Here is a 21,293-nt window from a genome sequence, read left to right as displayed (position 1 = left end):
AATTATATAAGTTATACTTGTACTTAAAAAAAAATTTATTTAATTAAAAAAACAAGCACATTTTAAAACTTCACAATACCTTATAGTTGTTCCCAGGGATAATGTGACGACCAACTTATTTCAGTGTGAGAGCGCCTCAAAATAAGCGTTTTTTATAACATTTTCCATTGTGGCCAAATCGAACGTAATAAGAATTTTTGGGCATTTAAATTAAAATTCCTAATTGCACTTTCCACATCACCCAGGAGGTATGCAAAACGGCGCGTTACCGAAGTTAATTTTGGGTGCTCGATTACGCTTTAGGCTTATATCACCTATTAATAAATTTATTTACATAAATAAACAAAACGATAACAATTCATTAGCATATAACGAAAAAAACAAAACAATAACAAGTCATGTAAAAAATATATAAAAATATCACAATAACAAATTATTTACATATATACAAATGCCTACATTTAAATCACAAATTCTAATTTTGCTTAAAAAAAAATTGTTTTTTAATTTTAGAGCCTCTTTAACCTTCATGTTTTGAAAAGTATTTGGATAGATATGAGCATCGGTTAATTTATGCGCATAACGATAACTCGACTTAGAGTCGGTTTCATAAAAGTGAACAATATCCGACCAACTTACCCGACAATTTTTAAAGAAAACCGTATGTCTTAAATTTTGTGAACAGGCACGACTACCTTTTGTCAAATTAGGGATATCGTAAAAAATATACACTTCCTTGCCATTAACATTAAAAAAGGCCGTGACGCTGAAACATCTAACAAATTAGCGAAATACTGAAAATTGGTGCCCTGGTCGCAAGCAAAATGGCAAGGAATCAGTCCAATATTTTGCAGTTGGGTAATGGCTTCAAGAATGTATATCTTGAGGACATCCCCTTTGCAGGAACCTTTAACGAAAAAGAAGCCAATGGGTGGGACCAAGGGTCTCCACCTATACCTTGCACTATTATGGTCATTGCAGTTGTTGCTAATCTAGAAGTGCGATTTTCATCGCCATAGTCCTCAATACCTATCACCCTATCGAATTTGCTATCATACTGCAATCGACATTTCAGTGACATTTTATCACATGAAACCGACACGAACTTTTGTCCGAAAGTGAATCCCCTATTCTTAATCTCTAATGATTTTATGTCTTTTTTGGGTGCAACCTGGGAAACGAGGCCAGTCTGTAACAAATTTTTCGAAAGTACTTTCGGATGGAAAATCTAATGGGTGCTTTAGGCTGAACCCACACCGGGTTAGTCAAAAACGTCTTTGACTAATAAAACACAACACCATCTTGTGCTCTAACCCACACTAAGCGAAGCACAATGCGACCTTTTCTCTTTTTGTCTCGCTTGGTGTGCATTGAAATCAAACGAAAAAAGAAGAAAGCGAATCAGTTTTTGCAAAGATGTCGTCGGTTTTGTAATTATATATTAGGCTCCATGCCTCGATCAAAAACACTAATTTCTCCGCGTCAATGTTCATTTTAACAACTTGTATGCAGAATAAAAGCACAAAGAAAATGCGTAGTTTTGACTATGAAAACCAACGGTTCAGATATAAGCAACGAAACGTGTTTTTCTGTCGCGTCTTGTCTGTTCCATTCGGTGTGGGCTGCGCCGTAGCTCAGCATGTATGGATCAACAACAAAAACGGTTTTGTCGCATTTGGTGTGCGTTGGCTGTATGAAAATACATAAGAAGTTCGACAACAGCTTTTCAAACAAGTCAAAGCGCGAACATGAGTTTTCGTTTCGTCTTGTTCGGTGTGGGTTGTCACATATGAAGCTATGGGCTGTTGCGTATGAGACAAAAAAAAACTTTTTTGACAAACCCGGTGTGGGTTCAGCCTTAAGAGTCGATAAGCAACTGGCGACAAAAAAATACACCCAAAACTATCGTTTTAAAAAAAAATGTTATATCGCCGACCGTCAGTATGGCGATTACTATTTATAAAATACTCCTAATTCAAGCACCTAACTGACAAGGAACTTTACTAAAAACTAATGAAAGAGGGTCTGACTTTTCTTAAATGAGCTATTCGTTAACTGTCCCTCACATTTTTCTAACTCTTTTACACCCAACTTTATTTTCAAAATCCTATTATCTTTCCTGAATTTCTTCTTCCTCTCTGTAGCTGCTGTCAGCTGTTTGCGCTACCGTACGTAGGTTGCTATATATATTTCTGGCCTACTATTGTAAATAGGCATATTTATCAACGAAAATGTTTTTTTTTTATTTTTTTTTTTTTTTTTTGTCGATTGCTGTTTTGTTTCGGGCTCATACGCATAGATCCATGATTCATCACCTGTGACGATCTTATAAACGTCTTTTGAAGCACCGCGATCGTATTTTTTCAGCATTTCTTTACACCAATCCACACGAGCCTGTTTTTGAGCGATTGTCAAATTGTGCGGGATCCAACGGGAACTAACCTTTTTTACGGCTAGGTGTTCATGCAATATCGAATGTATGCTGGTGGGAGAAATGCATAGGCATGCCTCTATCTGAAGGTATGTTACATGACGGTCTTGCATTATCAGTTCACGTACGGCATCGATGTTTTCTGGCACAACGGCTGTTTTTGGACGACCTTCACGGAATTCATCTTTGAGCTAGCGTCGGCCACGATTGAATTCGTTGCACCAGTTTTTCACAGTGCTACAGGATGGTGCTTCATAGCCATACAAAGATTTTAGTTCATCGATGCACTCTCGTCGTAATAATCCACGTCGAAAGTTGTGAAAAATGAAATGAAAATGAACGAAAATGTTCACGAGTTAATTCCATTTTTTGGCCGAGATGAATTTTTTAATTCCCTGTAAATAAAACAATTCACGATTAAATGACAAAACGTTCTGAGTGATGTTATGCTAAAAAATGTCAAACTTTCCAATGGAAATGTCAGATTGCACCTGGCAACACTTAGTGTTGCCCTAGGCCAGAATATATATAGCAGCCCTCGTATTAAAATAAAGGTTACACCTTCCTCAAAAAATTGAAGAGGCTCTAAAATTCTAACCTCATTTTCCCTTTCAATAATTGAAAAAGGTGCCTCGATGCGATTCCCTTTCAATAATTGAAAAAAGGTGCCTCGATGCACTGTGTGCATTTGAAACAGCTTCTTCAACTTGGGGAGCAAAATCTTCGAAACCCATTAAAATTGTATTTTTTAAATCAGAATTTGGGACTTCAAATGTAGGCTCAACTATTAAATTCATATCGGGAACGGCCCTCGAACGCATATAAACTTATCTATTCAAATGAACCGGTATATTCGTTACATTTAAATATTTAAAAAATTAAATTCCAAAAGATCGAAATTTATCGAAACCTTTTCTTACGCTTTTTTTTATTTCAAAATATCGAAATGTATGGATAATTCTATTACACTTTTTCTGTTTTTTTTTTTTTAAATTGTAACACCGGATTTTTATTATTTATTATTTAGTAACTTTTAGCACTACTTATTGTCTATTAAAATTACTTACCGTTCGAGATCCGTTTCCTCGTTAGGAAATCTAAATACTGTGTTTCCCTCGCTGAAGCCCACAATGCACTTTTTCCATATTGGTGTTTTCGGCATTTTTGCTGAAAATTAATATGTGTTTTATATAATTATCTACGCAAATTACATTAAGGGCATTTACGTTTATATTTGCTGATTTATCCTTGTATTTCAGTGATATATTTAATTTTCTTCAGTGATATATTTTCGTTTCTTCACTTAAAATTTTTTACTAATTCTTTTTTCTTCGAAGAAACGATGGCCGTTACGAATTCCTACCTTCTAATATTATTTTGGCGGGATCTCAATCCGGTCGTCTCTTTTCTTCCAATTGCGACACGGTAAAGCCTACCCAATCCAGTCAACTGTCAAAGTTCGGTAGGTTAGCGGCTCTCACATTTCCAGTGACAGGAGAGTTAGGGATCTCTTTATCTCTGGTTTTTCCTCTTTTGTTCACAACAGTTAGTGGTGGTGATGGCAGTTGTAAAAATTAATTTTCTCACGTATAAAACGTATATATGCAAGAAAGTTTTATATAGTATCTACATATAAAAAAGGAAAATATATATTTTCTTTAGAAATACTGAAGTTCCATTTAATGAAAATGCTTATATAAATACATGATTTGTGATATTTTTCAGTTCGGTTGTTTTACCAAAATACTCAAAGAATTGAGGTTTTTTTCTATAATTGTTTTATTAAATTTTAAAGATCTAAGTTGCCTCTGGAAATATATTAAAATAATAATACGCACTTTAGAAAGGGAACACATATTTTCCAAAAAAATAAAAAATCATCAACCAAAAATATATTTACGGCATGGCATTATTAATGGAGAGTGGCTAAGCACACAAATATAATACAATCGCTAATAAAAAATGTGTGTCAAAGTAAACAGGACTTAAAAAAGACAGAACGGATGGTTTTTTCGGCAAAATCAATTTACTTTATTCATAATAGTCTTCTGCTTCAATACAGCTTTTTGCACGGTCCAAAAGCATGTCGAACGAGGGTTTTAGCTCGTTGGCCGGTATGACCGCCAGTATGCCAGTGCAAGCCTTTTGAATGGCCTCTACGTCTGCATAACGCTTTCCTTTCATGGGCAAATGCATTTTTCCGAGAAGGAAGAAGTCGCACGATGCCATATCTGGTGAATACGGGGGAGTGGTTAATGGTTAAAATGTGATTTTTGGTCCTTCGAATGTTGGATTCAGAGCAATTTTTGGTCGTCAGTAAATTTATACGGAACAAACCGTGCACACACCTTTCGTAAGCCCAAATGTTACGTCAAAATGCGATAAATCGATGTTTTCGAGATGTTCAGTTCCATTTCTATGAACTTCAATGATGATTTCGGCTTATTGTTGATGAATTCACTAGCAGTTTCGATGGAATAGTATTTTGGAAATTAACTTTTTAAAAGAAAATGCATTCCATTATTTTTGCAGTTATCTTTGTTTGAAAATTTTTAAAATGCGCACATGTGAAATTCCTTCACTCATCTTCCTACACCAAAACCAAATTGATAAATGCAACTTAGTAAAGCCGCCTGAAGAATTTGTTGCATTTATTAATAAGTTAGAAGTAAAATTTGTTGAGGAATTTGACTGAAATTGTCATAAAATAGAAGTAGGAGAAATTCTTTTTACTAAATTAAAGTATAATATTGTGTAGTGAAGACTGTGACCCTATAGTAGTTATTGTTCTATTTTTTGGAATTGGGTCAAACCACGTCAAGTGGTCCATGAAAATTTCGAAAAATCTCCTATTTTTAAAATTAGCAGTTCCCAAGGAAGGGAACCAAACGCATATTTTTTTTTGTTATGTTATTGAAGGTTTAAATTTAGAGCTGGATAAAATTGTAAAATTATTTTCTCATAAACTACTTGAGATAAATCGATGAAATTTTGTGAATTCAAAGAAAATTGTTTATTATAAATATTTTTTCATGGTCTTTTCTTTCAAATAATAATATTTTATATAATTTTTTGTTAAACAATTGAAATTTTTTAAGGATTCTTCACGCTAAAAAAAATTGAAAAGTAAGTGACACAACGCGGAAAATATTCACCTTTAATAATCTGGAAAGAAGTTTTGTTCATTCATGCCATTCAGGGGCGGATCCAGAGTAGAATTTCGGTGGGGGAACTTTATAATTTTGTAATTGATTTAAGAAATGTTTAACTTTAATCTGTAATTATATTTGTTATACATATTTCAACATTTATTTCACAGCCTAAAAGCAATACGGTGTTTGCTCATTTTACTAAATCTTTCTATTATTTATTCTGGTTCCACAGCAATTTCGTAGTTTATGTTGAGGAGTGCTATACCGTTCAATCTTTTCTGGAGCATCGTTGTTCTGAGCCAAGTCTTAATTCGACGCAAAGAAGGAAAAGATCGTTCAGCGCTAGCATTTATGGCTGGCAAAGTGCTGAGGCTTTCTAAGGAAAAAAGCTCTTGTGTTCTCGCAGTCATTTTCATTTTCCATAATTGATGAAATAGCGTTACTTCTGCTTAGAGTCATTTTTTGCAGTTCTTTGTTTCCGGGCAAGATTTTCGCAAAACGTCTAATTAGGCATTAAATGAGTACAGTTAAATCTTTTTCTTCCAAATTTAGGTTAAATTTTGGTAAGAGCTGACTCAAATTGAAACTTTCAAGAACTTCATCGTTTATAAATCTGGCAATCCGTGTCAATGAGTGGGATGTATGCAAAAACCTTGTAAAGGTCTTCACAGCTTTGAGATGGGTGATTGTTTCGATGACTCTGACAACCACATGTTCCGGATTTTTCCACTTCAACATCTTATTTATCAACCATCTGTGTAGCATTTGAAAAAATTTCATTAAAGTGATGATCAGCATGCATTCTTCGCTTGTTCAGAGTTGCAACCAATGTTGTTATGACGTGTTTATGACCTTGCGAAATCATGGCCGATTGATTCGTTCTGCAGAATCACACTAAGTGGCTGCGTCAGTGACAAAACATCACTGAGACTGAAAATTCCAATAATAAATTCGAACTTGCGCAGTACTGGGTTTAGTCCCAACGCTTTTACTGCAGTCGTTCTATCCTTCCATTTGCTTGTTTTTGTCAGTACTTGAACGATTTTTGGAAGGGTGACTGTGAATTGATGAACGGCATCATATATTTGTACCCAACTTGTCTCACAATTTTCCTGCCTAGAATTGAGCTAATACAATCTTACGTTTCGGTCTTGAAACTTAGAAAAATGTTGTAACTTCTCTGAATATTTCAAATATCTTTTCAATCAAAGCAATTTGTTCAATTTATGGGAAAAACGTTGTATCATTTCAGCGTTTGTAGCTTCTTTTTGCATTTTCTTTACGGATCCGCGATATCCCAACATAACAATACGACCATCAGTACCTATTGCAACGCATTTCTGAACATCCAGCCCCATTTTTTTCATGTCTTTCAAAACCAATTGTCCTAGCAGCTTCCATTATTGAAATTTCCTCATTAATTTTTTCTTGAATACTTATTTACTTCAGCACTTATATACTTCAATACTTATACTACAGTGATCAAATTGAAAGGAGAATTTTCAATTTATACTACGGGTGTTTTTCGAATCGGTATTTTTTTTCTGTAAGTTGGTAATACTGTTAGCTAAATTTCACGTCAAAATATTCATTAGTATTTGAGATACTCGTCGTTTTGTGAGGATCTAAAAGTGAATTCTTCGATTTTTACTATGTCTGCATTTATTGAACAAATAAGTGCGATAATGCACCATCTCATACTGCATTGGTTATTTGTGATCATTTCGCCACATTTTCAACTAAAATCGTGCCTCCACCGCATTCGCCTTATTTACCCTCGTGTAACTTCTGGCTATTCAGCAACAGCACATGACCACTCTGAGGACACCGTTTTAATTCAATTGAGGATATAGGAAAAGCTGAATCGAAGAAGGCTCTGATGGTCATCACGACGGAGGATTTCTCCAAGTGCTATGATGACTGGAAAATTCGTTGGCATAAATGTTTTGCGGTGGGAGAGGATTACTTTAAAGGAGATGAAATGGACAAAATTCACCTTTCAATTTGATCACAGTAGTATTTCCTTATACATGTTATACATATGTACATTGTACTTTTTACTTTTGGGCGTCTCAAATCCTTGACCTTGTGGGATCAGCCACTTGGCGACATATGGCCAGTGCTGACAATCCTGCCGACCTAGGTACAAGGGGGTGCAAGCCTCTGCACCTTGCAACCACCACTCTTTGATGGAATGGCCCTCGATGGTTAATAGAATCCCCCGATTCTTGGCCACGTTCGCCCATACGCAATATAATTGCCCCCGAAAGTCGAAAAATCGACTCCTTTCACACGACATTGGATGATACTGACATCCTTCAGCGATTTTCATTATACCCTCGAGCCCTCAGGGTAATCGCTTACGTGCTCAACTTTATAGAGCGACTCAAACTTAGAATTAAGGGAATGCGCACAGTATATCCCCAAGGCGATACATTGACGCACTTAGACCTAGAAAAGGCAAAGGTCGCTCTTATCACTTATACTCAGTCACGCCACTTCAGCTGCGAGAGAATCGAAGCCGATTAACAAAAAGAGCTCACTCTAAGTACTAAATCCATTTCTGGATACGAAAGGTCTGCCTCGTGCTAATGGTCGGCTTGCTAACTCAAGCCTGACATGTAACGAACGCCATCCTCTAATAATACCAGAGAAGTCTGGACTTGCAACATTGCAACTCAAGTATGTACATATACTAATGTTGCACGCGGAACATCGCCTATTGCAATATATGCATTTTCATGTGCAAGATCTGCACTATGCATAAACAGAAGATGAGGACGCAGATTATGGCAGCACTTCCACCGGAACGCTGCAACTTCGCTCTGCCTTTCACTATCACAGGTGTTGATTTTGCTGGGCCTTTTCAGATAAAGGCGTCCATGCTAAGGTCTCCTACCATAATGAAAAGCTACGTGGCTGTCTTTGTCTGTTTTACGACAAAAGCAGTGCACCTCGAGCTATGTACTAATCTGACAAAAGAGGCTTTTCTCGCGGCATTTGCTCGCTTCGTCGGACGACGCGGTTTTCCGTCCAAACTTATGAGCGACAATGGAAAAACTTTTATCGGAGCTCAAAGAGCCACAGAAAAACAGTTTGTGGACTTTATTAAACAAGTCTCCCCTGAGATTGTACAAAAAGTACGCCCCCCAAGGCATTAATTTATAATTCATCCCCCCCAAGAGCTCCTCATATGGGTGGTTTATGGAATCAGCTGTAAAAGCTTCAAATCCCACTTAAAAAAGGTAGCTGGAAACTACAAATTTAATTACGAAGAATTTACAACTCTATTAATTCGCATTGAAGCCGTTCTCAATTCACGGCCACTAACAACACTCTCGCAAGATCCCTCAGATCTCACAGCCCTAATACCAGGGCACTTTCTCAAAGGAGCACCCATTCTGGCCACACCTGAGCCAGGCGTGGAGTCGCTATCCTTATTAAATCGATGGGAAAGAATTAAAATTCTCTATCATAATTTCAGTCGCAGATTGAAAGAAGACTATTTAAAGGACCTCCACAAGAGGTATCGATGGAAAACATCAGAAATGCGCCAAAGCTGGAGATTGTGTACGTGTGGAGAACGTGATAGCAATAACAAAAAGGTGCTAGTGTTAATTGAGCCCGAAATACAACAGGGCTGCACTCCTACCTACCTACATACCTATTAGAATTAGAATTTGAGGATTAAATATTGGCATTTATTTATATGTATATCATTATAGTTATAAGTATTATATATATATAATTTTAATATTTATTTTTCTGTTGATATTGTTTTTGTTAATTTTATTTAATATGTATATAACTTAATTGTTATGGTTTTGTTTTTTTATGTAAATAAATTGTTAATGGGTGATATAGACCTATTGGGGGAATGAAATGATCATAAAAAACGTTCATTTTGAGGCGCTCTCACACTGGAATAAGTTGGACATCTCTTTATCTCTGTTTAAAACATATGAAACAGACTGAGGTCCATAATCCCATCTACTTGAGCGATTTGGTACGTGCACATGGCACCAGTGATGCATACGCAAGTTAGCCTCTGCACTTTCGTCAGCTGTTTCCTCACAGATGTGAGTAAGACTCTTGACGCCAATGATCATGCTATAAGAGAGTAGGGAAAGTGACAATTCACAGTACTTTCCTATCTCCCAACTGTACGTTCACATTAAAACCATTATGGCCGCCCCTGGTGAGTATGGGTGGAGAGAGGTGGAACCAGAAAAAATAACTATTGTAAAAGAATTTAGTATTATAAGTCGTAAAAGTTATTTTCAACATTATATTTTAAGAGATAAAGAGAGATAATTATTTAACCGATCTTTCCCATAATTTAAGTATATTTTTTTAATCAAAAATTTTATTTACGTCATGACTACCGAAACTATGAAAAAAGTTTAGTAATACATGCACACATACGCATATATGTACATATCTATGGTATACGACTGCTGGAGCAGTCCTCCGGTGATCAGGAAATTGAGCGTTTAAGATTCTGCCTCTTCATTTCAGCGTTTAACGATGGCAATATGTAGAAAATTTTGTTAACAACTCTTTACATAAAAAAATTTCCAATATTTTGTTCTAGATTCAGTTTTTACATATCGTCTTTAATTAATAAGTTCTTTGCAGAATTTGCAAAATCGTCATATTATAATATACGGCATATATATTTCTTTCCTAAAAAAAATTTGAACTTATCGTACGGAACCCAATTAAGCCCTGCTCAATAGCAATCTTGACAAGATATTTGAATATTTTTAAATTAGGTTTAGAGAATCTTAAATCCGGATGATTATGGTAATTATTGTGTGATCGAAGTTTTCTTTTATTACCCGATATTATTCATTTATTATGAAAATCAATTTCGCAAATTACAATATTTGTACTCAGTTTCGTAGAATTCGCATTTTCTGAATTCCGTTCCTTACATGGTTGGTTATATCCACTTCAAATTTTCAGTGGTGAATATTTATTAATTTGCCACAATTAAAAAATTCATATATATAAAACTTAATAATTCCTATATTTGCTAAAAAACCCGCTAATGAGGAATAAATAATAAAATAACCTGATTTTTTTTAAATATCAAAGTTTTGCATGTAATAAATATTTTTGGGACAACTTTTCCATAAATTTTAACAAAATAACACAATACAATAATTTTCCGGTCAAACAGCGGTCATCTTGGATGCCAATAGAAAATCAATCATAGACTCCCCTTGGCGTTTCTCCATGAACGCCCCTCAGCTATGCTTTTGTTTACATCGCATCAGCTAATCATTTCTCTACTCCCCATTTACGATGCCCATGATACTGCTCCAAAATTGAATAACTTATAATGACGATGTCATCATACATGAGCCCATATTGGTTTCAGCTCATCGTTCCATTGACTGCGGTAGTCGCCGTTGCCAATGCGAAAAAAACCCTCAATCTTCCGCGGAACCTTTCTCTTGAATACTTGAAATGCTGACATATCAGACATTGTCATCGTCCATGCCTCTACCAATATAGCAAGACGAGAATGATGAGTGACTTGTAGAGTTAAGTCTTTGTTGGGCGAGAGAGGACTTTACTTCTAAATTGCCTACTCAGTCCCTAGTAGCACCTATTGGCAAGAATTATTTTGCAATAAATTTCGAGGTTGACATTGTTGTTGGTGTTAATGGTGGTTCCGATATAGACGAAATTTTATACGACTTTGAAGTTACGACGGGTCGGCTTTAGAATACCATCCCAGGATTTAATATGGGTATGGTCGGATAGAGGAGGTTCTCCAGATCAAGAAGTTTACATTACATAGTGCACAAATAGTTTAAATTCATTACTTAACTTATTGTTCAAATCTATTTACTTAAAAATAACGAAGGAACTACAAACTGTCAAATAATCAATGATACACCCTGATGTTGGACCGACTAGGGTATTTTTTTGAAGCGCGGCTGAAGGCCGCCAACGCAAAAAGGAATTTTACGCGAAAAAAAATATTGACACGCCCCGGTGTTGGACAAACTAAATTATTTTTTTGAAGCGCGGCCGAAGACCACCAACACAAAATGTGGTTCTACGCGAAGAAAACTTGAAACACCCCGGTGTTGGATCAACCAGGGTTATTTTTTTGAAGCGCGGCCGAAGGCAGCCAACGCAAAAACGAATTTTACGCGAAAAAAACTTGACACACCCCATTGACGGGTAATAAAAAGATTTTTTGTGATAGACAATTGCAAAAATCCTTTTCTTGGGAATAATCAATTTTCTTTATTCCTTTTAGTGCATTTACAAAAGATGTTGTTAAGGTAACACTGATTATTTGACAGACTGCAACCCTTAGTTGTTGTCAAATAAATAGATTTGAACTATAAGCTTAATATTGATATAAAACTGTTGTTTGAAGAAGCACTGTTTGAGCAGGTGCCCACTTCACTTTTTCGTTGACACACTTCGCACTTTCACCACTTCCAGTGAGAGAGGAGTTAAACATCTCTTTATCTCTGTCACTGGTATGCACCACATGCTGAGTGCATACACACATCTTAACACTAATCTACTGTACATACCGACAGTATGTACACATATCTTAAGCATAAGCACAATTGTCTAGTGTTAGTTTAAGATCATTTGCGATCTTCAGGGCAAACATAATTGTTTCTTGTCTATTGTTAGTATAGGATCATTTGCGATCTCAAGGGCAAACACAATTGTCTATTGTTAGTTTAAGATCATCACTTAAATTAATTTTTTTCATTTACTTATGTTCTGACTAAATAAATTTCTTAAGAGAAAAAATAGATATTATTATAAATAAATAAATAAAAATAAAGAAAAAACATAGCAATTTAGCTGACTTTTTCATGTAAATCACCAAAAATGGTGATTTTTTGAAATGATTGTATGGGGAACCCCCCAGGGGGTGTGCCACTGGCATGGGTGGATCGGCCGTCCAATGTTAGTGGGGGTCGGTCATACATTTGGACTCGATTGGAGCACTCTAAATGGGTCAAAGTGGGATTTTTCAAAATTTGCCCCTACCCAAATTGGGGGACATCAAAATTAGTTTCAAAGATATGGTTCCTTCGGCAAAGTATCTTATTTTGATCCCTAGAATATGATTTTCATAGAGCAATGGGCGATTTTTTTGCCTCCTCACAAATCGACCCGGCCTAGTATATATATATATTATTAAGAACAGTTGAGGTTTTTATAAGTAACTGTATGCCGAAATATTACTAACTGTTACTTAAAAAAAACAATACATATGTACATATGTATATACATGTGTGCATAAAACTTCAAATTTTAAAAATTAAATTGGACTGGACTCACATTAATTTCCGCCAAGAGTCTTTTAGAGGGTGAGATACTTATTTATGCGAATATTCTTCTTCATTCTTGCTCTCTGAATTTAGTTTTTTTTCCTTGTTCCGGCGTTATTGCTGTATGTAGCATTCCTTCTCTCCTGCTGGATTCCTCTCCCGTGCTTAGTGTTTTGTTCTTTTTAATACGCTTTTATTAGCTTCACTTGTATGTATGTATGTATGTAACTTTTTTTTAAGTGGTACTGAAACTAGTATATACTGAAATATACATATGTATATCCTTAAAGAAAGAATTCTTTATATAGATATATTTATGTACATAAGTATAACCGCGCACCAGAAGAAATAATATCAAATAATGCAAAACATGTGACTTTTAGGTAATAAAAAAAATTCAGATACTAGTTTTCAAAATGCCTCTGAAAAGCAACTGCAGTAGAAAACTTCTTTTTTTAACTTTGGCTGTCACGTCGATGTGAGCTTTTAAAAAATTGTCACCGAATCTAATGGCGGAGAATACGATTTAAGTTATATTCGTTTATATTTCACAATATTGGTAAATCTCATAGAAGCAAAAATAGATTCTATCAATATAAAATAAGAATTCATAAAAATTTTAAATACACAAAGAAATATTCCACCTACCCCTTATTATAAAATACGGCATATTTTACAGTACTACTACGATAAAGGCAAAAATGCATCTCAAGCCGCCAATAAAATTTGTGCAGTTTATGGACCCGATACAGTTTCCATTTCCACCGCACAACGATGGTTTCAACGTTTTCGTTCTGGTGTAGAGGAGGTCGAAGATGCGCCACTCTCCGGAAGGCCTGTCGTCGAAAATTGCGATAAATCGCTGAATTGGTCGGAAGAGACCGGCATAATAGCAGCCGTAGCATCGGTCAAGAGCTGAGCATGTGTCATCAAACCAAAATATACATATATATAAAATATTCAAAAAATATATATATATAATATTCAAAAAAAATATACATATATATAATATTCAAAAAATACCGCAAGACTTTTTTGACAACCTAATATAACAATTAGTCAATGAAAGGTTACGAGTAGATATTAAATGCTGTCTAATTATCGATTTACTTAACCAATACTACATGCCATAGTTCATATTTTAACAAATTTGGAGTTTCTCACATCAAACTAAAAAATTAAAAATAAATATAGTTTAAAAAAACTAAAAACACGCTTTTAAAGCATATCAAACTAAAAACTGAAAAATACTTCTTTTTATAAACTAACAATAATAATGAAGGAAAAATTCCTACATTATTGGGAGAAATGCGTGGGGTGCTTTGTGACATATTTTTCATATATCGAGCATTCCACGCTATTTTCACAATAATGCAGGAATTTTTCCTTCATTATTATTGTTAGTTTATACAAAGAATTATTTTTCAGTTTTTAGTTTGATATGCTTTAGAAGCGTGTTTTTAGTTTTTTTTTAACTATATTTATTTTTATTTATTCTCATTAAATCGCGCCCGCTTTTAGTTTTTACTGAGATTTGTGTTAGTTTTGTTTCAGTTTGTTTCGCGCCCGTTTATTATAAAATCGCGTCCGCTTTTAGTTTTTACTGAGTTTTGTGTTAGTTTGTTTCAATTTGTTTCGCGCCCGTTTATTATAATTTATTTTCACAGTTAATACATACAAAAATTGTACTCTGTATTTTTCTTTTTTTTTTCTAAGTGCCTTTCAAAGAGGCTCGAAGGTCCATTTGTCTAGTTGCAAACCTTTTGTTCACCCGGATGTCGGTGATATACTCACTTGTTGCACTTGCACTTGCACCTGGAATTTTTTAATTCGCAAATTTTCTTTGAAATAAAGAAAAGAAGTATTTCACTTTCAAATGAATGGTTTTTTTTGTATTTATTTATTCTCTTTTTTCCTTTTAATGATTATTCGGTATTCACAACAAATGTTCAAAAGAATGCTTTATACAAAATTTCACTAGCACTTTGGTTTAACTTAACAATTTTTAAACTTTGTATAGCGTTGTGTCGACGAACGTCTCGATGGCGAAAAACCTTAGCGGTCCCGGGTAAAACGAAAAAAGGGGCTCATTCCGATGTGACCAATCCTTTTGTATCGGTTGTGAGTGGTGAAAAAGGCGAAGTGTTGGTGTGTAGTGTGGTTGGTATGATGTGTACCTGTGGTTGTGTGGATGACATGTTGTGTTGTTTTGGGTTGTATGACCTTTAGTATGTTGTGTGTGGATTTTGTGCGATGAGTGCTGCGAGGATGATAAGTGCGGCGTAGCAAAATATCGCACGACCAGATGTCGCATAAACAGTAATCTTAATTTTTACAACATAGGAGTGAAAAACAGTGAATACGGAAAACAACACTGCGCCATCCCACGATAAAGCAAGACAATTTTTATATTTTTTTTCTCAAATACAACAAGTGAAGTTTAAATCGACAAACCAACAGTGAGACATTCAACAAGTGAACACACATTTCGATCAATAACAACCACACATGATAAAGAAATTATAATCCACTGCAGGTAATAACACTTGAGTTAACTAATTTAGCATTACATATATTTACACATTAATACAATTAAATTGGCTTTAATAAAAGTAATCTTCATTTTTACAACATAGCAGTGAAAAACAGTGAATACTTTGACTATATACCGTCATTTGTCCACGCTATAAGGTTCCATTACGAACTACAGTAAGCGAACCATAATATAAAATTATTATCCGTTCCCACGACAGTCGTGTCTACAAAACCGGAACGGACGCGGATTTTCATCCGGCCAAGGACTGTCAACTCGGCAGAATTTCTGCCGTTACAACAACATAAACAACATAAAATTATTATCTTATCCTTTTTATTTTTAAATGTTATTTTATTATTAATTTCTCTTTACAGATAACTGTTCCATCGATATGCCACTACCAAAGTCATTGTAAAACGAAAATTAAGTGAGATAAATAATATTGCTTTAAGGTTGGTACGCAGCTCTCAAGTAATTGCTCAAGAAAAAAAATACATTATTTCTCAAGTAATTTTGACAGCTGGTTACGCATTGTGAATGATCTACATTAGAAGAGCAAGAGAGAATAAACAAAGTGGTTAAATAAGCTTCTGCGCCCCCCTCTAAATAAAACACAGCTACACCCCACACATACACACCACATCTTCACCCCACACTACACACATCATACTCAACACATTGGCAACAGACGCATCATCTTCTTTTCATCCCACACTACATACCTCATTCGCAACACATCGGCATGATGCCCACCCCATCATCATCTACACCATACTTTCACACCACACACGAGGACACCAGCACACCATTAACAAAAGGGACTGGCGGACAGCGCCGACGCGGTAATAACATAAAAAAAAAAAAAAATAATAATAAAAGACCTTTTGTGAAAAACTCTGTTCAAACAAAACGACAGTGGCTAAGTGAAAAAAACAAATTTAAAGAAAAATACAGAAAAAATTGTGCAAGCTATATAACAAAATAGTGGAAAAGTGACTAAGTGGAAAAACGAAAAAACAAAAAAAAAAAAGAAAAATTGGAAAATTGTGAAAGCTAAAAATCAGGGGAAACCGCCGGTGACTAAGTGAAAAAAAACGGAAAAATTGTGAAAACTGTAAAATATTCTTTGGAAACGGTGGTGACAACCAAAAACGCCGTTGGTGACAAAAGCTGAAAAACAAAAAAAAAGTTACCGGTACAAAAAAAGAGGTATATAATTGAAAAAAAACAGCCAAATTTGAGAGAAAACGGTGGTAGCAAAGTGTGAAAAAGAAAAGAAAATTAACCAAAGTGTGAAAAAGGTGAACAAAAGTGCGGTGCTAAACGTTAAATACAGACATAATACATATATACTCACATGTATTTATGTACGGTAAAAAAAACAAAAAAAAAAAAACAAAAGGAAAAAGTGAGGTGACACAATTGTGGTGCGCAGACGGAAAAAGGGGAGACAACGAATAAATATCGCATTGCTGTCAAAACGAAACCCAAAACGAGACAAAAGAGGAACAAGGAAACACAACAACTACGCCAGCACCAAAAGGACTGGGGAGAGGAACAACAGGCACAAGCACAGGCACAGGCACACGCAAATTCAGGCACATTCCCTCACACAAATATTATCCCCAAAAGCCCAGGTGGAAATCAAAGTGAGTGGTATCGTTTCCTGTCAAGATCTATATCTTTTTTACACAATATGTATGTTTGGATATCAAAGAACAAAAAACGTTTTAAATTGCGGTTCTGACCAAAATTCCGGTAAAAAAAGAACAGAAAACCGTTACCAAACTGTTTTCGACATTCGGTTTATTTTCCGGTATTAACCGAAAAACCGCTAACAAAGCAGTTTGGTACTGTATATAGCGGATTATTGATTGCCGGTAAATGCTTACCGTTGTGTTATAACACAAAAACTATCCCAAAAACAAAAAAAAAATTTTTCAAGTATTGACTTCCACAATTTTCCAGCAATACCCCTTATACTCAATCAAGTATAAGCAGGATTGCTTAAAATAAGCTACGGCAATCGTAAGCAAAAATAAAAATAAAAGCATATGTATGTTAAAATAACATTTTTATATTATAAATACATACATACATATATGCCCATACTACATATTTCCATTACATACAGAGAGCATAACTTGCTCATTTATTATTTTAACCAATTTATACGTATGTTTAACACTCAGATCTGTATATTTAAAAATATATATGTACATACATCTAAAATCAAAAATCTTTCTCTTCTTTCGCGGCCTCTTCACACTGCGTACATACATATATACATACTTATGTATATGTGGCGCAGTTATACAAAGCACATACTTACTAACAAGTGAATTTGCGAAAATTACCTACGGTCGTTTAATTCTCTTTTCATGGTTCGTTCTTACCGCGAACATATATACATATATACGCATATATATATGTATATATATGCATACGGGCGCATATAAATATGTTCAATATATAGTATACTGGAAGAAATATCCAATCGACATTGGGTACAAATTATTATATATAACAATAAATACATATAACAAAATTTTTTTAACATTTAAAATTTGTATAAAAGTGTATTGTCACGGATGAAGATACGCTGATTGCTTCAAAGTCCACATTGGCATATGCTCCGCGATACCCCTTGGTTTTGCGTATAAAATATATTCAAAGTCCACATTGGCATATTTCCCGCAATACCCCTTGATTTTTGATCAACAAAAACAAGCAGGATTGCGTATAAAACCAAAGCGTAATACATATGTACATACATGCATATGTACAAAGCTTAGTGATCTCTAAAATAAGCGCTCATTAGCACATAATAAATAATATATCCACCTATAGGTATACCCTATAGGACATTTGAACATCAAATATATATAAAAAATATATATATATATATACAATAATAATAAAATACATAAAATATTTCCGGTCATTAAAAAAAAAAATAATAACAATAATAATTAAATCAAATTTAAGCGATTAATTATTTATTACATTTTAAAACTCTTATTAAATTAAAAGAGTTCGCGATTACATATATTATCAAATACGTAAAGCTTAATTTTTATATCAATTTCATTAAAATTTTTATTTTGAAATCTCCGTTTACCAAAAAGCCATTGATTTTATTGATTTTTTTTGGAAACTCTTACACACAAAATAGTCTTCTATTCAACACTTCATATACGAAACTTTTTCTAAACATCTACAAGTCTAGTTTTTACTAATACCTTTTGATTTATTCTAAACATATTTTAAATGAGCTCAGACTCAAAGGAATCTAAAACAACTCAGTTGCTAAAAGTTCCAAAAATGATTGCAGACGAGAAAAGTCCATGTACACCGGCAGAAGCTACACGCTCAAAGCAAGGTGCTACAAAACTAAAGAGGGGTAAAAACGTTTCTTATACAAAATTCATTGCTGAGAGTGACAGTTTGATACGATACTGCACTCGATTTTCATCTTCACCGATTCAAGATAATTCTGAATCGGTATTAGAAATTAAAAAAGAAAATCTTGACAACAAGCCCAAGAGGCAAGTTCAGGCATTCACATTAAAGTGCCAGTATGCGACACAGATATATTTCATGGTGGTTATGAACAGTGGCCGTCCTTCCGGGACATGTTTACAGCAGTGTACATAAGCCATCCTAAATTATCACAAGCGCAGAAATTGTATCACCTCAGATACAAAACCAAAGGTCAGGCAAGCGTAATAGTGAAACAGTTAGCTTTCAATGACGAAAATTGTAATTTTGCTTGGGAAGCTCTAAAAGCACGTTATGAAAACGAGAGAATATTGGTCGACAAACAGGTGACGATATTAATGAATTTACCAAAAATTCAGAAAGATACAAGTGAAGAGTTCATAAAGCTTCAATCCACTGTTTCAAATTGTTTGTCGGTTTTATCGACACAGAATATTCCAACAGATGATTGGGACCCCATTCTGGTAAATATATGCACAGCTGCATTACCAGAAAAATCGTTACTTTTGTGGGAGCAATCGCTCTCATCGCGAAGAAAGTGCCCAACGTGGCAGCAAATGAAAGAATTTCTTACTACCCAATACGAGATTGCAGAAAGGGTAGATAAAAAACTACTCAGAACGAAAAACGTTCAAAACGACCTCAATAGAAGCTTCAATAGACCCCAAGCAAGTAGCCACAATAATTCAAATAGAAGTTATTTTTTTTTAAATCAATAGTTCTCTTCCGAAAAATATAAACAAACGTCATGCGAACTGTGCAGAGGAGGTCACAAACTAAAATTGTGCGAAAAATTCAAAAAAATTAATGTTAGCGATAGAAACAATTTCGTAAGAACGAAAAAATTATGTACCAACTGTTTGTCACATGCGCATACGCTTAAAGATTGCGAAAGCAAATTTAATTGCGTTTACTGCCACAAAAGATATATGTTACATATAACCAATTTTTCCAGCTCACCCCCAAATAGCGCAAACGTAAAAAGAGCAACAGGTTTAGTTGCAACAACGAATTCTGAAAACTGCCAAGAAGCACCATGCTGCTCAAAGGCGTTGAAAACTCAAACGCTACATAGCGAAAATCACAGTAGGGCACTATTACCCACAGCAGTTGACTCCATCGAACATAGAGGATAACTGTTTAAACTCAGAGCCTTAATAGACCAAGGATCACAACGATCTTTCATAGCGTCTAGGGCACAAAATAGGCTACAGTTGCCAACCAAACTGGCCAATTTTGAAATCACGGGAATGGGTGGAAGAGTTGTCCAAAACTCCAATAAAATCTGCCCCATTACCCTCTTTTCCCTCAAAGCGGATAAGCGCATACAAGCAGAAGCTATTGTCTTACCGCAGTTAACCAATATGTTACACAGCTATCATATAAATAGCAAGCATTGGCAAAAGGTTTCACACCTAAAGCTAGCAGACCCAAACTGCAACACCCCCGCTCAAATAGATCTTCTATTAGGCAGCGATCTCATACCACAGATAATACTCGAAGGTATTGAGAAAATTACTAATACACTTCTGGCGCAAAATACCAATTTCGGATGGGTCCTAAGTGGACTAGTTGCGGAACTAGTCACAACATTGACAACTCAAGTTGAGGAAATCTTAAACGAGTACCTCAATTCACAATTGAAACAGGTTTGGGAATTAGAAGAACTCCCCCCCATATCAGTCACAACCCCTGAAGATCAGTATTGTGAGGATTTTTACAAAGCCACAACTACTAGATCAGAAAATGGTCGGTACGTCGTACGACTACCACTAAAGCAACAATTTCCTAACACACTCGCCTTAGGTCACTCTCGCACCTCTGCAATTCAGCAGTTTCTAAGTATGGAAAGAAACCTACTTAAAAAAGGCGAACTCAAATCTGAATATGATGGTGTGTTAGAAGAATATCTCCATTTGGATCATATGGAGGAAGTAAACCCAGGGGAGAAAATCGTCAACGGCAACTACTACTCTTCTATCTGCCACATCACGCAGTAGTGAAGCCAGACAAAACAACAACAAAAGTAAGAGTTGTTTTTAATGCCTCGAAAACCACTAGTTCAGCGAATTCCCTAAATGATATCCTATTTACGGGACCCACACTCCAACCAGATTTAATGCTTCTGATATTAAATTGGCGTATATTCAAATACGTATTCAATGTGGACGTGGAAAAAATGTATCGGCAAATAGTCGTACATAAAGACGACCAAGATTTTCGACGGATTATGTTCCGAAGATCCCCCACCAGTCCTTTACGCGACTTCAAATTGAAAACAGTTACATTTGGCGTTAACTGTGCACCATATCTAGCCATTCGAACACTCCACTGTGGTCTGAAATTCAAAT

General features: G+C 35.1%; 1 long non-coding RNA gene and 1 pseudogene across 1 annotated transcript; one reads left to right on the top strand and one right to left on the bottom strand.

Moving 5' to 3' along the window:
- Positions 1-251: 251 nt before the first annotated feature.
- LOC120780290 lies at positions 252-3,725 on the bottom strand. Its single transcript, XR_005705851.1, has 3 exons — positions 3,658-3,725; positions 3,499-3,598; positions 252-314 (listed from the first exon to the last, which is right to left on the bottom strand). It is a non-coding gene; the product is annotated as an uncharacterized LOC120780290 (long non-coding RNA).
- Positions 3,726-15,569: 11,844 nt separating this feature from the next.
- LOC120780783 overlaps positions 15,570-21,293 on the top strand; it is a 30,220-nt pseudogene continuing 24,496 nt past the window's right edge.

This window comes from Bactrocera tryoni, unplaced genomic scaffold, assembly GCF_016617805.1.
Source record: "Bactrocera tryoni isolate S06 unplaced genomic scaffold, CSIRO_BtryS06_freeze2 scaffold_25, whole genome shotgun sequence".
Taxonomy (NCBI): domain Eukaryota; kingdom Metazoa; phylum Arthropoda; class Insecta; order Diptera; family Tephritidae; genus Bactrocera; species Bactrocera tryoni.
This window is presented reverse-complemented; position numbering and strand designations above follow the sequence as displayed.